General features: G+C 44.9%; 1 long non-coding RNA gene across 2 annotated transcripts in view; it reads left to right on the top strand.

Moving 5' to 3' along the window:
- The window catches only part of Gm30624, a 46,322-nt gene extending 43,690 nt beyond the window's left edge, over window positions 1–2,632 (top strand). Inside the window, exons 5-6 of one of the 2 annotated variants that reach the window (XR_001779641.2) lie at window positions 1,125–1,289; window positions 1,873–2,632. This is a non-coding gene — a long non-coding RNA (predicted gene, 30624). The remainder of the gene's footprint in view (window positions 1–1,124; window positions 1,290–1,872) is intronic. The other variant, XR_003948941.1, reaches the window with a different exon arrangement.
- The last annotated feature ends 3,368 nt before the right edge of the window (window positions 2,633–6,000 follow it).

Raw genomic sequence — 6,000 nt, forward strand, 5'->3', positions numbered from 1 at the left:
CTCATGTATACTAGGCTGGCCTTGAATTCATAGACAGCTGCCTGCCTCAGCTTGCCAAGTGCTTGGATAAATGCTATCCAGTACCACACCCTATCCATTTTATTTTTTAGTTATGTGTTTTTGTGTTTGTCTGTGTGTATGTGCATGCAAGTGTAGTCACAAGTACAGGAGAGAAGAGGCCACTAGAATTACAGTCAGTTGTGAGCTACCCTAGCTAGGTGAGTGCTGGGAACTGTACTCTGGCTCTCTGGAAGCAAGCACTCTTAACTGCTGAGCCATATCTCTGGCCCCTCCTCATCCTTCGTAATGGACTTTATAAGGATGATGCTAAGTTCACTCTTTCATTTATACATTCGATTTACAATGATCCCTTTGTAGGCCAGGACCTATGGTAAGTTCCTAGGGGAATCATTCAAGTTGGCTATGGATACATGCTTATAGTATCTAGCTGAGTCCCCTCTTGCTTCAGTTATGGCCTCATGAAGACAGCATTCTGAACTGAATTGCAGAATTGGTTGTCACCTTTAGCATGGTGACTATAGTGACTCCCTTAGAGAGATTGCTGTAAGATTTATGTGTGATGATACAAGTAAAGTATTTAGAACAGCTGATGGCATGTAATAAAGTGCTCAGAAATCCCTGCTAAAAATCAAATGGAAGGAAACAGAGCCATCTGGCCGTGGGAGACCTTTCAGCCTATCCAGACTCGCAGTGTCCTCACTGTGTGGTGAACACTGAGTCTCGCTGTGGGTAAATGTCTAGTAGAGGAAGTAAGACCCCTGGTTTCTCCATGTGGTGATTTGAATGACAATGGTCCCCATAGGTTTATGTAGTTGATGACAGGAGGTGTGGCCTTGTTGGAGGAGTCACGTCACTAGGGGTAAGGCTTTATAGTTTCAAACGCCCATGCTATTCCAGTTGGCTCTCTCTCTGCCTAGTGCTCATGGGTCAAATCTAGTATTACAGCCATGCTCCCTGCCATGACGGTCATGGATTGACCCTCTGAAACTTGAAGTTAGCCCCCAATGAAATGCTTGCTTTAATAAGTTGCTTCGGTCATGGTGTTTTGTCGCAGCAACAGAAAAAATAACTAATGCACCATCTCACTGAAATTTTTATTGTAGTGGCCGGCAGGGAGGCTGTGGGCAAGAGAGAGAACACATGGCTCAGAGCACATGGGCAAATACAGCGCATATGGTGGCTGAATTACAAAGTCATTGCTGGAGAAGTGGAAACAGTGTGAGGAATTTGGAAAGGCTGCTGCAAGGTGTTGGCTCTTTTTATTCCAGGTGAGCAGAGCCTGACTTCTTAAAGCTGTCACTCTGCCTGGTGGCTTATGGATAGTGTAACTCCCTGAGGTTGAGTCCATGCTAACTTAAGTTCCACACAAACAGGCCCCTAGCTGCTTAGGGATTGGGGGTGATTTCCCACCCCAATGGGAGATGCTGGCCATGAGGCCTGTTCAGCCTGACAGGAATTGAAAGAGGCATCCTCTTAGGGAGGGAGGGTTGGGGAAGCTGAGAAAACATCACCCCAATGCTCAAACTGTCCTCTTTAGTCCAAGAAACTGTGGAAAATCGGTGCAAGAGCAGCAGACTTCCAATGCTTTCCTGTCTGCAAGACCTTGGCACATTGGATAGCAGGATACAAGCCCAGAGACTCTTTAGAGTCCCATGAACCACAGGGTTGTTTTTTAACTCACAGTTAGAACTGAAGGCGGCAGCTAACCTGCTCAAAGCAGACCGAGCACCTGACATCCTGCTTGTTTGCCTTCCTCAACCCCTTGAGGTGATTAAAGGAACTTGAGGAGCCCTGTAGCATGAGTTGAGGTCAAGCTGTTACTGCCTAAGAAATTGCACATCTCTTTTAAAGCCTCAGTGATTGACCTGTCACCTGTCACCTGTCACCTGTCACCTGTGGCCTGTCACCTGTCACCTGTCACCTGTCACCTGTGGCCTATGGCCTTGTGTGAACCATCTTTCATCTTAGGAAGAGAAAAAGGAAGAGGAAAACATAGGAAGCACAGATGAGGTAAGGGGAAACAGTCTGTTCTGAGTGAGGACCCATTTGGTTAATGATGATATTAATCTTTGGATTTGAGCAACGAGTTTAACTATTCTATAGCTATAAAGATGGTTTCCCTGTGCTTTTAAGGAAGGCATGGTGTCATGTGGTGAGTGTCATGTACTGGGCCTGAAAGGAGGCATCTCAGAGACAGGGGAGCGATGCTCTGGACCATCCTCCAGTGCACAGTACAGCCCTGTGATTGTTTATATTGACTGTCAAATGGACAGGATCTGGAATCCTCCAGAAGACAGACTTTAGGTCCGGCCTGTGAGGGATTTCCTAGATCAGTTTAATAGAACAGAAGGTTCTCTGTGAATGTGAGTGGTACCGTTTCAACAACTGCGACCCAGAATGAGAGAAGATGCGAAAGCATTGTGAGCACCGGAGTTCATCACTCTCTACTTCCTGCCTGGGTACACAGTGTAACCAGTGTGCTCATGTTCCTGTCCCCATGTCCCCTCCACGGTGACCGTGTGCTTTCTAACTGTGAGACAAAGGAAACCTTCCCTTCCTTGTCTTCGTCAGCTATTTTCTTACACCAATGAGAAAAATAACTAATGCAATTCCCAACAAGCAAGGATTATCTGGTGGAAAATGGCAAGAATGCCAGACTGAGAAAGCCTATGGCTGCAGTTCTCACCCTGTGGGCTAAGACCCCCATGAGGGCCTTTCACAAGGGCCACATATCAGACATCCTGTATATCAGATAGTTATATTATAATTTATAACAGTAGCAAAGTTACAGTTATAAAGTAGCAATGAAATAATCTTCCCATTGGGGACTCACCGCAATGTAGGAACTGTATTAAAGTGTCACATCATTAGGAAAGTTGAGAATGACTGGCCTGTAGGATCTTAGGTCATGGAGCTGGAACAATTAGGCTTCACTTAAGAGCTAGTGATGTGTAACAAATTTCTGGGGGTTGGGGGATTGTGTGTGTATATGGGTCTATGAGTGTGTGTGAGTGTGGTGTATGCTATATATGTGCTGACATGTGTGCCTGTGTGCACGTGGAGGCCAAGAGAGGACATTGATTGGGCACACTACTCTATAACTCTTTACCTTATTCCCTGAGACAGGGTCTCTCACTGAGCCTGAATTTAGGTTTGTGACTAGTAAGCCTCCATGACCCTACCACCTCTGTCCCCCTCCCCTAGTGCTGGGGTTATAGGTGCTCATGGGAGCACATCTCACTTCTTACGTGGGTGCTCGGATCTGAAATCAGGTCCTCATGCTAGCTTAGCAAGCACGCACATCTCACCTCCAGAGATTTGCTCAACACGATCACTGATCCATCTCTCAAGCTCCCAGTTTTGCAAGTGTGACCTCTGTTTTTTCTTCACTCCTCTGTCTATAAAGTTGGGGTCTAAAAATGTAAAGTAATGTAAATCTAAATCTAAATAAATAAATCTAAATAAAAAGTAAATGTAAATCTAAAGTCTAAAATGACACTTTCCTTATAGGGTTTTATTAGAATTCTGTCACTAATCCAGATAAAGTCCTAAGAGCAGTGTCCGGAGTACTAGTTATTTTCATGCCAAAAATTACAAGGTGTGTGTGTGTGTGTGTGTGTGTGTGTGTGCATAGTGAGTAGATACACCTTGAAGTGAATCACTGGATGTAATTGCTTTGGAGTAGATCTTGACTCAAATACACCTTGGAAAGAATTCATCATTGTGATCTATAAGATATTGGAATTGGTGAACGGGGTGACATTGCCATTACTTTCAGCTAGATTCTTGCTGAAACCCTTATGCCAGGCTATCGGAAGGGAAGGAATGATGGAGTCCTGGTGTATTGTGTGTGCTTAGATGGCACTGGAAAATGGTTAGTGATTGTTTTCCCCCCCCAAGATTCCTTGAAGATCAAAGATGTGGGAATTCCTAAGCTGCTGGGGTGGGGGGAGTGAAGGATCAATAAGTAAAAATGATTTTGAAGATTACTCCTAGGGCTGTTAGTAGCTTCAAGGCTTAGAAGCCCGTGACCCTTAAGATAACAGAGCTGAAACTGAAAGACCAGAATCTGATGGGAAACCTTGACAAGGAAAGGGGGTGGTACTTGCTGCCAGGCTAACAAATTATCATATGATTTATTCTCCAATTAATCGTAGAGTTACTGTGGCCAATAAAAAGGGCAGGCTCCCTTAAGTACATGTGAGAAATTGTAGGTGTTCAGCAAGGAAATGGGGCCTGAATGGGCTGAATTGACCTAAACTGAGTATGGTGCGCAGAATTATATTTAATGTAATGGTTTTCAGATTTTTGAGAGTCTGGAAATATCTTTACTGAGCTTGGTTAAATGGTCCTTAACCTTGAGGCTCTGATTTTTCTGCTGTGGGTAATTTTAGCAGCCAGGGGATCCACTCTGGCCTTTTTCTTATTCCTAGCTTCTTTCTCTTGCAATGAAAGTTTTAATTAAAAAGAGGTTGACATTAGAGGCTGTGACACTTAAGCAGATGAGTCCCTGAGACCCCAGGAGATGAGCTTGGAAATCTCATTTTTAGGTCAGCCCGGGTTAAGTGCCCGTCTACTCCAAATATCTGTGCACACAGCAGATATGTACTCCATAACTGAGATGCCATATGCCTTCAGGGCAGGCACACCCTGCACATCACATTTCCTGCTGGTCTTTTTTGTTTTGTTTGTTTGTTTGTTTTTGTTTTTGTTGTTGTTTTTTGTTGTTTTGGGGGGGGGGGCGTTGAGACAGGGTTTCTCTGTATAGCCCTGGCTGTCCTGGAACTTACTCTGTAGACCAGGCTGGCCTCGAACTCAGAAATCTGCCTGCCTCTGTCTCCTAAGTGCTGGGATTAAAGGCGTGCGCCACCACTGCCCAGCTCCCTTCTGGTCTTAAAGTAAAGGTCATCTTAGTTCTGGATAGTCGCTTTAGGAAAGTGAAAGAGGCCGTAGAGAGAAAAGTAAGGAATAACAACAAGTAACCTTTCTGAATGCCTACCAGAGGCACAATCCAGTGCAAGCTACAGTAAGCACTAGAATCAATGGCGATGATAAACAGCCAAGGTTCCAAGAATTCAGGTCACCTATTCAAAATCACATGGGTGGTAAGTTGGGAACCAACATCCAGGTCTAGGTCTGCCTCTTCTCAGATTGGTCTCTGCTTAATCTGATCGTTTCTCCAATAATAAACACCTGCTGCTGTCCAGAGACTACGCTGATACTGTTCGCAAGCATGGGGAGTGTAGTGCTCAGAGCATTAGCAGTTTAAATGAATGTAACAGTGTGGCCAATGTATATTCCTTGTTTAATTAAAAACACTGTAACACATTCAACTGAAAAAAGAAACATGAAAGAAACATTGGCTATCCAATGAGTCTCTGAATGACACGGGATGAACAGGAGTGGAAGTGGGCCATATGGGGTCAGAGGATTTGGACTCAACTTGGAAATGTGCCAACATTTCTTCCTTCTCTTGATATTCCAATACCTAGGCATCCTGAAGATCTCAAAATACCATTACTCCTTTGTTAGTGGACAAAGCCCGCCAGAGGGATGCACGATTATTTTCCTTACGGAAGAAAGCTCTCCTGTGGGGTCAACTGCAAAAACCCTTCAGAGTCTGTCTGCTTCTGCCCAGCTGCTACACTAGCAGGGGAGTCATCTGTCAGTCTCACCGTGGGACTGTGGCTGCTCGAAGCTGGTTTCCTGTTGCCACTCACACACATTTATCCGTTCTTCTCACTGGGTGAATCCGATCATGCCCCTCCTTGCTTAGCATCTTCCAATGACCCTTTATTGATTTTAGAATGGAAGCCAAGCCTGCTACTTTAAAAGCCCACTCTCCCAGTTTTCCAAGCTCTCCTCTCTCCCAGGCTCTTTGCCCATTACTTTGTGACCCCCTGGAATGTTATTCCCATAGTCCTTTGCTTGTAGAGGGGGCAAGCACATGGCAACTCAAAACATGACTGGTTGACAAAC

Source organism: Mus musculus, chromosome 10 (genome assembly GCF_000001635.26).
Source record: "Mus musculus strain C57BL/6J chromosome 10, GRCm38.p6 C57BL/6J".
NCBI lineage: Eukaryota > Metazoa > Chordata > Mammalia > Rodentia > Muridae > Mus > Mus musculus.